General features: G+C 46.0%; 1 long non-coding RNA gene across 1 annotated transcript; it reads right to left on the bottom strand.

Annotated features, from left to right (window-relative positions):
• Positions 1-344: 344 nt before the first annotated feature.
• Positions 345-10,622, bottom strand: LOC123352067. Its single transcript, XR_006574100.1, has 5 exons — positions 10,590-10,622; positions 3,825-3,857; positions 2,896-2,928; positions 1,785-1,814; positions 345-378 (listed from the first exon to the last, which is right to left on the bottom strand). It is a non-coding gene; the product is annotated as an uncharacterized LOC123352067 (long non-coding RNA).
• Positions 10,623-11,357: the final 735 nt, after the last annotated feature.

Here is an 11,357-nt window from a genome sequence, read left to right as displayed (position 1 = left end):
GCGTGAGCTTCTGTGCCCCAACCCCAAAAGGGGGCAAATTTAAATTCCTGCACATGCCCCTGCGAAGTGGCAAGTGATTCTTCAGATGGTTCTAAAGAACAGGCCCACAGAGATGGAACAAACCAGCTACTAGTATTAGAGGGGAAATGAAGCTGCATAAAACATCTGGATTAACTCCTGGATTAACCCCTTTGGGATTTAGAAGCCCATTGCTCTGTTTTTTATCCCAATCCTTCCACATCTGTCCAGGCTATTCCAACTGACACTTCCGCAGGGTTTGGGCTTGCTAAGAGGTGCTGGGATAATCTAAAACAGCCTGACAACAAAGCAAATGTGATTACTCACCCCATAAATGCTTCTAGCTACTCTCCCAGAAGCCTGCAAGGAAATTGCTGGGAGTTAATTGCTGCTGCTCTTTCTCCAATGCCATCAGAATTCCCTCTCATTGTCCATAGCTTAACCACACCACGGCTACACTAGCAGCGCTGTGTCAGTATGGTGATCCCAGCGTACTACTGCACTTTTGTCGGTGTAGCTTATTCTAGGTGTCTCTGAGCAAAATGATCTATATGGCAAATGCACGATTAGCTGCTATGAAAGTATCTCCACTAGGGACATTTGCTAGCAAAGCCACTTCAGTCTGATGTCAAATATCTTCGGTCCCCAAACCAACACGGCTTTTCCAGCAGAAGTCTGTGGTGTAGAGATGTCTCCAGACAGCTCTGTGATGGGCAACGTTCCCACTGCCCTTCTTTCTCTGTGCTGGGATTAATCTCCAGAGTTTTACAGTTTCCCTACTGCTTGGGATAAGAATTCAAGCTGGTTAGAATTATTACAAAGGGATTTTTTTCTTGATTGACCTCCTGCATAGCACAGGGTACAGAATCTCAGCCAATAGATGATCAGATGTCTTGACTTTGTAGAGACAGTCGTGATATTTGGGGCTTTTTCTTATATAGGCACCTATTACACCCCGCCCACTGTTCCGATTTTTCACACTTGCTTTCTGGTCACCCTATGACCCAATGATTCCTGCATGTAGCCCATAACTTCTGTTGTATTTCGAGTATGCCTTTTCTGAACATATCCCATCGAGATTTAAAGGTTTTCGGTGATTAAGGCCCTATCTCCATTACCATTTTTCTTGGCAAAATTTATGTGGCCCGGGGTGTGAAAAAAACACCCCCCTACATGGCATAAGTTTTCCCAGCACAAACAGCAGTGTGCACAGCGCTATGTTGGTGGGAGAGCTTCTCCGGCGGCTCATTGGGGGTGGTTTCATTACATCGATGGGAGAGCTAACTCCCGTCGGCATAGAGCGGCTACACGAGGGATCTTACAGTGGCAGAGCTACATCGGTACAGCCATGCCGCTGTAAGGTCTCTGGCATACACATTGTCAGAGACTCCACCGCATCCTGGGTTAATCGTTCCTAAGGTTAACGAATACTGTTAAAATTAGCACCTTCTCTCTTGATTCAGTTTGTCTAGCTTCGGTTTTAGCTTATTGAATCTTTTCTTCCTTTCTTTGATTAAAGAGCCATCTCCCATCAGAAGTCCATTCCCCCTGCAGTTATGTGTATACCAGGATCGAGTCACCTCTTATCTGTCTCTGTGGTCAATTAAATAGATTGTGCTGCTTGTCTTTGGACTCCCCAGGCTCTCTCAGCTACCCTGACCTCTGAGCCCAACTCTGGAGGCCAATGGCCTTCCTATGCTTAATCTGATTTAAAGGTCCCAAACTAATGTAAAAGCCCCAAAGGAGAGTAAATTCTGAATACTCACAGACACGTCCCCTCCAAGTCCTCCATCAACCTACAGGAAAAAAGCAAGTTACTAAAACATTAATTACTTGCTGCTGCTCTTTCTCTGGGAGCAGGGAAATGAAAATGATGCCCTGAAAGGAACTGGACTCAAACGGCTGCTGGTTGGGAAATGGGAGCCAGTGTGGTCTAGCGAAAAGGGAGCTGGGCTGGGAGACAAGAGCTCGGGGATCTGTTCTGGGCTCTGCTGCTGACTTTCCCAGTGACTTTAGATGAGTTGCTGCCCCTCTCTGGGCCTTTCTTTCTTCTCTTTGCCTTCCTTCATTTCGTATGATCGGTCACTGTTAAAAGTACTAGAATCACTTTACAGACTCTCAGAGTCAACTGCCTGTGGAGTATCTATGGGCAGAGCAGCACCAGCAGGGCTCAATGTGCCCCCAAACCGCTAGGCAGACAACGGCAGGAGTGATTTAGTGCTGCTCTTTCTCCGATCTCGTTGAAATGATGCTGGTTTTGTGTCAGTGGCTGAGCCAGGCAGTTTCTGCGGTGGGAAATTTCCCAGCTCCCTGGTTGATTTCCGGCTTCCCTTCTACTGAAATATTTCTTACATCCCCACGTGCTTCATTGGCTTCTATGTTAGGAAACCATTTTTTTAAAATGGGATAAATTCTATACTGGTGTAAACTGGCATTTCTCTGTTGACTTCAGTGGCACGAGGCCGATTTACATCTGCTGGGGAGCTGCTCCCTGGTGTGGTTGAGACCATGGATACGAATGTCCCTGGTGACGCTATTATCTCCACTCCAGATGTGCAGAATGAGAGGGGTCCCAGTGAATCACAGCTGCCAGTGTGTCTGAAAAGTGGTTCTTATCATGGTTGTAAAGAACAGAGCCTAGAGAGGCCCAACAAACCGGCTATTGGGATAATGGGAGAACGGATACTGCAAAGAACACCTGGATTAACTCTGACACCCCCCTCTGGGATTTAGAAGCCCATTGCTCTGCCTTTTGCCTTAATCCTTTCATATCTGTCTGGGCTTTTCTAGGTGACCACTGGGCTCAGCCTTTGGGCTTGAGAAGAGGTATTCAATAATATAAGACAGCTGGACAGCAAAACAACTTTGAATACTCACCCCAGAGACGCTTCCAGATACACTCCCAGAAGCCTGAAAGGAAATGGGTGGGAGTTATTTGATCCTGCTCTTTCTCCGCTACCATTACATTTTAACTACTTCACTCACATTTCCCATAACTGGACCACACCATGGCCACACAAGCAGCACCTTGTCAAAGCCAACTGTGTTTGGTGTATTTATGTACAGAGCACCAGCAACAGGGCTGAGTGTGCCCCCGAACCGCTAGATAGAAAAAAGGCAGGAGTTCTTTAATGCTGCTCTTTCTCCAAGATCATTGAAGTGAAGCTGGTGTCATCATAGTGGCAGTGGCTGAGACAGGAAGCACCTGGGGTGGGACATTTCCCTGCCATGCAGGTGATTTCCACCCTGCCTCCCTCTGAACTATCTCCTACATCCCCACTTGAACGCTTCATTATCTGCCATGTGAGGAAACCCCTTTTAAAGACACCAAATACTATGCTGGTGTTAACCGGCATTACTGTATTGATTTCAGTGGTGTGAGGACAATTTAAATCTGCTGTGGAGCTGCTTCGTCGTGTAACTGAGACCATGTATATGACTGTCCATGGTGATACTACTATCCCCGCCCAAAGGTGCAGAATAACAGTATTTGCAGCCAATCACAGCTCCCAGTGTGTATGACCCCACTAGGGAGTGATTCTTAACAAGGGCATAAAGAACAGATCCCACAGAATCCCCAGAAAATGGCTACTAGTAGAATAGTAGAATTGACACTGCAAAGAACATCTGGATTGATTCTGACAAACCCTTTGGGATTTAGAAACCCATTGCTTTGTCTTTTGCCCCAATCCTTGCACATCTGTCCAGGCTATTCCAACTGACCACTGGCTCAGGGTTCAGGCTTGCTAAGAGCCACTGCGAGACTAGAAAACAGCTTGACAGCAAATCGAATTTGGAATACTCACCCCAGGAACGCTCCCAGCTAGGTCCTCCACAGCCTGTAAGGAGAAAGCTGGGAGTTACTTGATCCTACGCTTTCTCCAGAAGCATCAAAATATAGCTACTTCCCTCCCATTGTCCATAGCTTAACCACACCAGGAGCACCTTGTCAGTACAGCTATCCCAGCGTACCAGTGCGCTTTTGTGGGTGTAGGTTATACTAGCACATTCTGAGCTAAATATACAGGGGAAAATGCAGTTTTGCTGCTATAACTGAGTCTGTACTAGGGGCTTTTGCTAGCACAGCCGTGTCAGCCAGGGACCAAACATCTTCACACACCAGACCCATACCACTATGCCAGGGAAAATCTGGAGTGTAGACGTGTCTCTAGACATCTCTGCCCTGGGCAACATTCCCACTGCCCTTCTTTCTCAGTGCTGGGATTAACGTCCAGAGTTGGGGATTTTCCTTATTGCTCAGGATAAGAATTAAGGCCAGTTCAAGTTTTTTCACATGAATTTATTTATTTATTTATTTATTTGAAAAAAAATTGTCAATTGTTTTTCAATTTTTTCCCCTTTTTGGACAAAATCAGAAATGAAAAGGATCTGCAATTTCCTCATATAAAATTGCCACCTTCTTGCCTAGATTTTCACTCCTTATTTCCCTCTGGCTAGAGCTGTTTGAAAAATTGTGTGTTTTCGGACATTTTCCACACAAAATAATTGCCTGCGTCAAAATTTTTGAAAATGTTTTGAAAGTGTTTTTTTAAAAAGAAGCTGAAAAATTCTCCCTGTTACTTTCTCACTGAAAAGGGGAGGTTAAACCTGGGGGAAGGGGTGTGTGAAGAGAGATGGACGATTAAGAACCAAAACTTTCCCCATGTTTTGGTTTTAATTTTTTTGTTAAAACATCAGCAAAAAATGGGCAACAGTAATGAATACTCACACCAACAGCGCCTTCGACTGTGTCCACAGCAGCCTGTAAGGAAAAATCGAGGAGTTACTTGATCTGCACTTTCTCCAGTGTTATCACAATGTAGCTGATTCCTTCACAATGGCACTACTCCATTTTCGGGGCGGGGTTGGGGGAGGATGTTGATGATTTAGACTCTAGAGACGTCATTTCCTCTCTATGTGTGTGTCTTTCTTCTTCTCTCTGCCTTCCTTCATTCGGCTGACCAGTCACTGTTTTCCCTACCAGAATTGTTTAGGGGAGTCAAAGCCAACTGTGTTTGGTGTATTTATGGACAGAGCACCAGCAACAGGGCAGAGTGTGCCCCCGAACCGCTAGATAGAAAAAAGGCAGGAGTTCTTTAATGCTGCTCTTTCTCCAATATCATTGAAGTGATGCTGGTGTCATCATAGTGGCAGTGGCCGAGACAGGAAGCTCCTGGGGTGAGACATTTCCCTGCCATGCAGGTGATTTCCACCCTCCCTCCTTCTGAACTATCTCCTACATCCCCACTTGAACGCTTCATTATCTGCCATGTGAGGAATCATAGAATCATAGAATCTCAGGGTTGGAAAGGACCTCAGGAGGTCATCTAGTCCAACCCCCTGCTCAAAGCAGGACCAAACCCAACTAACTCATCCCAGCCAGGGCTTTGTCAAGCCTGACCTTAAAAACCTCTAAGGAAGGAGATTCCACCACCTCCCTAGGTAACCCATTCCAATTCTTCACCACCCTACTAGTGAAAAAGTTTTTCCTAATGTCCAACCTAAACCTCCCCCTCTGCAACTTGAGACGATTACTCCTTGTTCTGTCATCTTCTACCACTGAGAACAGTCTAGATCCATCCTCTTTGGAACCCCCTTTCAGGTAGTTGAAAGCAGCTATCAAATCCCCCCTCATTCTTCTCTTCTGCAGGATAAACAATCCCAGTTCCCTCAGCCTCTCCTCATAAGTCATGTGTTCCAGCCCCCTAATCATTTTTGTTGCCCTCCGCTGGACTCTCCAATTTATCCACATCCTTCTTGTAGTGTGGGGCCCAAAACTGGACACAGTACTCCAGATGAGGCCTCACCAGTGCTGAATAGAGGGGAATGATCACTTCCCTCGATCTGCTGGAAATGCCCCTACTTATACAACCCAAAATGCCATTAGCCTTCTTGGCAACAAGGGCACACTGTTGACTCATATTCGGCTTTTCGTCCACCGTAACCCCTAGGTCCTTTTCTGCAGAACTGCTGCCCAGCCATTCGGTCCCTAGTCTGTAGCAGTGCATGGGATTCTTCCATCCTAAGGGCAGGACTCTGCACTTGTCCTTGTTGAACCTCATCATATTTCTTTTGGCCCAATACTCTAATTTGTCTAGGTCCCTCTGTATCCTATCCCTACCCTCCAGCGTATCAACCACTCCTCCCAGTTTAGTGTGATCTGCAAACTTGCTAAGGGTGCAGTCCACACCATCCTCCAGATCGTTAATGAAGATATTGAATAAAACCGGCCCCAGCACCGACCCTTGGGGCACTCCACTTGATACCGGCTGCCAACTAGATATGGAACAATTGATCACTACCTGTTCAGCCCGACCATCTAGCCAGGTTTCTATCCACCTTACCGTCCATTCATCCAGCCCAGACTTCTTTAACTTGCTGGCAAGAATACTGTGGGAGACTGTATCAAAAGCTTTGCTAATGTCCAGAAATAGCACATCCACTGCTTTCCCCTCATCCACAGAGTCGGTTATCTCGTCATAGAAGGCAATTAGGTTAGTCAGGCATGACTTGCCCTTGGTGAATCCATGCTGACTGTTCCTGATCACTTTCCCCTCCTTTAAGAGGTTCAGAATTGATTCCTTGAGGACCTGTTCATGATTTTTCCAGGCCAAATGCTATGCTGGTGTTACCCGGCATTACTGTATTGATTTCAGTGGTGTGAGGACGATTTACATCTGCTGGGGAGCTGCTCCCTCGTGTAACTGAGACCATGTATATGACTGTCCATGGTGATACTACTATTCCCGCCCCAAAGGTGCAGAATGACAGCTTTTGCAGCCAGTCACAGCTCCCAGTGTGTATGACCCCACTAGGGACTGATTCTTAACATGGGCATAAAGAACAGATCCCACAGAATCCCCAGAAAATGGCTACTAGTAGAATAGAAGAATTGACACTGCAAAGAACATCTGGATTGATTCTGACACACCCTTTGGGATTTAGAAACCCTTTGCTTTGTCTTTTGCCCCAATCCTTGCACATCTGTCCAGGCTATTCCAACTGACCACTGGCTCAGGGTTCAGGCTTGCTAAGAGCCACTGCGAGACTAGAAAACAGCTTGACAGCAAATCAAATTTGGAATACTCACCCCAAGAACGCTCCCAGCTAGGTCCTCCACAGCCTGTAAGGAGAAAGCTGGGAGTTACTTGATCCTACGCTTTCTCCAGAAGCATCAAAATATAGCTACTTCCCTCCCATTGTCCATAGCTTAACCACACCAGGAGCACCTTGTCAGTACAGCTATCCCAGCGTACCAGTGCGCTTTTGTGGGTGTAGGTTATACTAGCACATTCTGAGCTAAATATACAGGGAAAAATGCAGTTTTGCTGCTATAACTGTGTCTGCACTAGGGGCTTTTGCCAGCACAGCCGTGTCAGCCAGGGACCAAACATCTTCACACACCAGACCCACACCACTATGCCAGGGAAAATCTGGAGTGTAGACGTGTCTCCAGACATCTCTGCCCTGGGCAACATTCCCACTGCCCTTCTTTCTCAGTGCCGGGATTAACGTCCAGAGTTGGGGATTTTCCTTATTGCTCAGGATAAGAATTAAGGCCAGTTCAAGTTTTTTCACATGAATTTATTTATTTATTTATTTATTTGAAAAAAAATGGTCAATTGTTTTTCAATTTTTCTCCTTTTTGGACAAAATCAGAAATGAAAAGGATCTGCAATTTCCTCATATAAAATTGCCACCTTCTTGCCTAGATTTTCACTCCTTATTTCCCTCTGGCTAGAGCTGTTTGAAAAATTGTGTGTTTTCGGACATTTTCCAAACAAAATAATTGCCTGCGTCAAAATTTTTGAAAATGTTTTGAAAGTGTTTTTTTAAAGAGAAGCTGAAAAATTCTCCCCGTTACTTTCTGACTGAAAAGGGGAGGTTAAACCTGGGGGAAGGAGTTTGTGAAGAGAGATGGATGATTAAGAACCAAAACTTTCCCCATGTTTTGGTTTTAATTCTTTTTGTTAAAACATCAGCAAAAAATGGAAAACAGGATTAGAATTTGAACTGGTTGGAATTTTTGCAAATGAAAAAAGTTGCTGATTGTTTTTCAAATTTTCCACCCTCCCTGCCACTGAAATATCTCGTAGATGCCCCCACTCGCATGCTTCATTGTCTGCCATGTTAGGAAACTTTTTCAAGTGGCCCAAATTCTATTCTGGTGTAAATTGCCACTACTCTGTTGACTTCGGTGGAGAGAGGCTGACTTCCACATGCTGGGGATCTGCTCCATTGTATAGTTAAGAGTGTGTTTGTGATTGTCCATGGCAATACTATTAGCCAGCACAGCCATGTCGGTCAGAGATCAAATATCTTCAGCCCCCAGACCGACACCGCTATGTCAGCAGAAGGCTGTAGTATAGACATGTCTCCAGACAGCTGTGTGATGGGCAACGTTCTCACTGCCCTCCTTTCTCAGTGCTGGGATTGACCTACAGAATATGGCTGCTCGGGATACGAATTAGAGCTGGTTAGAATTATTACAAAGGAATTTTTTGTCTAGATTGACGTCCTGAATGACACAGGGCACAGAATCTCACCCAATGATTCCTGCATCTAGTCCATAACTTCTGTTCTATTTCAAGCATAACTTTTCTGAACATATCCCATCGAGATTTAAAGACTTTCAGGGATGAAGGCCATATCTACACGACCATTTACATCAGCAAAACTTGATGTCGCTCAGCGGTGCAAAATAAATACCCCCCAGAGAGAGACACATTTCGCCAGCATAAGCGGTAGTGTGCACAGCGCTATGTTGTTGGGAGAGCTTCTCCCACCGCTTGTTAGGCTTGTTAGGGGGTGGTTTAATTACATTGACCGGAGAGCTCTCTCCCGTCGGCATAGAGCGGCTACACGAGACTTTCCCGGTGACTTTAGATGAGTCGCTTCCCCTCTCTGGGCCTTTCTTTCATCTTCTCTTTGCCTTCCTTCATTTAGTCTGAATGGTCACAGTTAAATCCACCACAATCACTTTACAGACTCTCAAAGTCAAGTGTCTTTGGAGAGCAACACCAGCAGGGCTCACAGTGAATTTTTTTCTACACTTACATTCCTGCATAGCACAGGGCACAGAATCTCACCCAGTGATTCCTGCATCTAGCCCATAACTTCTGTTCTGTTTAGAGCAAAACTTTCCAAAAGATAGCCCATCGAGATTTAAAGACTTTCGGTCATTAAGGCCATATCTACATTACCATTTATGTTGGCAAAACTTACGTCGCTCAGGGGTGTGGAAAAAATACCCCCGTGAGTGACATACGTTTCGCCAGCATGAACAGCAGTGTGCAGAGCGCTAGGTTGGTGGGAGAGCTTGCACTCCCCGGGCGCTCTCAGCTAACCTGACCTCTGAGCCCACCTCTTGAGGCCAAAATGGGCTTCTTACGTTTCATCTGACTTAAAACTAATGTAAAAGCTCCAAAGGAGAGTAAATTCTGAATACTCACAGCCACGCCGCCTCCAAGTCCTCCATCAACCTACAGGAAAAAAGCAAGTTACTAAAACATGAATTACTTGCTGCTGCTCTTTCTCTGGCAGCAGTGAAATGAAAATGATGCCCTGAAAGGAACTGGACTCAAACGGCTGCTGGTTGGGAAACGGGCGCCAGTGTGGTCTGGTAAAAGGGAGCTGGGCTGGGAGACAAGAGCTTGGGGATCTGTTCTGGGCTCTGCTGCTGACTTTCCTGGTGACTTTAGATGAGTCGCTCCCCCTCTCTGGGCCTTTCTTTCCTCTCTTTGCCTTCCTTCATTTCATCTGTTCGGTCACTGTTAAATGCACCAGAATCACTTTACAGACTCTCAGAGTCAACTGCCTCTGGAGTATCTATGGGCAGAGCAGCACCAGCAGGGCTCAGTGTGCCCCCAAACCGCTAGGCAGACAACGGCAGGAGTGATTTAGTGCTGCTCTTTCTCCGATATCATTGAAATGATGCTGGTTTCGTGGCAGTGGCTGAGCCAGGCAGCTTCTGGTATGGGAAATTTCCCAGCTCCCTGGTTGATTTCCGGCTTCCCTTCTACTGAAATATTTCTTACATCCCCACGTGCTTCATTGGCTCCTATGTTAGGAAACCATTTTATTAAAATGGGATAAATTCTATACTGGTGTAAACTGGCATTTCTCTGTTGACTTCAGTGGCGCGAGACAGATTTACATCTGCTGGGGAGCTGCTCCCTGGTGTGGTTGATACCATGGATACGAATGTACCTTGTGATGCTATTATCCCCACTCCAGATGTGCAGAATGAGAGGGGTCCCAGTGAATCACAGCTGCCAGTGTGTCTGACTCCACTGAGAAGTGGTTCTTATCACCATTGTAGAGAACAGAGCCTAGAGAGGCCCAACAAACCGTCTATTGGGATAATGGGAGAACTGACACTGCAAAGAACACCTGGATTAACTCTGACACCCCCCTCTGGGATTTAGAAGCCTATTGCTCTGTCTTTTGCTTTAATCCTTTCACATCTGTCTGGCCTTTTCCAGGTGACCACTGGGCTCAGCCTTGGGGCTTGAGAAGAGGTATTCAATAATATAAGACAGCTGGACAGCAAAACAACTTTGAATACTCACCCCAGAGACGCTTCCAGATACACTCCCAGAAGCCTGAAAGGAAATGGGTGGGATTTATTTGATCCTGCTCTTTCTCCGGTACCATTACATTTTAACTACTTCACTCACATTTCCCATAACTGGACCACACCATGGCCACACAAGCAGCACCTTGTCAAAGCCAACTGTGTTTGGTGTATTTATGGACAGAGCATGGCCAACAGGGCTGAGTGTGCCCCCGAACAAAACAAATGTGATTACTCACCCTGGGAAGGCTTCTAGCTAGTCTCCCAGAAGCCTGCAAGGAAATTCTGGGAGTTAATTGCTTCTGCTCTTTCTCCAATGCCATCAGAATTCCCTCTCATTGTCCATAGCTTAACCACACCATGGCTACACTAGCAACTCTGTGTCAGTATGGCGATCCCAGCGTAGTACTACATCCCCTTACATGGCATAAGTTTTCCCAGCACAAACAGCAGTGTGCACAGCGCTATGTTGGTGAGTGAGCTTCTCCCGCCGCTCGTTGGGGGTGGTTTCATTACATCGATGGGAGCGCTCTCTCCCATATGCATAGAGCGGCTACACGAGAGATCTTATAGTGGCAGAGCTGCATCAGTACAGCCATGCCGCTGTAAGGTCTCTGGCATAGACATTGTCAGAGACTCCACCGCATCCTGGGTTAATCATTCCAAAGGTTAACAAATACTGTTAAAATTAGCACCTTCTCTCTTGATTCAATTTGTCTAGCTTCGGTTTTAGCTTATTGGATCTTTTCTTCCTTTCTTTGAT

Source organism: Mauremys mutica, chromosome 17 (assembly GCF_020497125.1).
Source record: "Mauremys mutica isolate MM-2020 ecotype Southern chromosome 17, ASM2049712v1, whole genome shotgun sequence".
Classification (NCBI taxonomy): domain Eukaryota; kingdom Metazoa; phylum Chordata; order Testudines; family Geoemydidae; genus Mauremys; species Mauremys mutica.
This window is presented reverse-complemented; position numbering and strand designations above follow the sequence as displayed.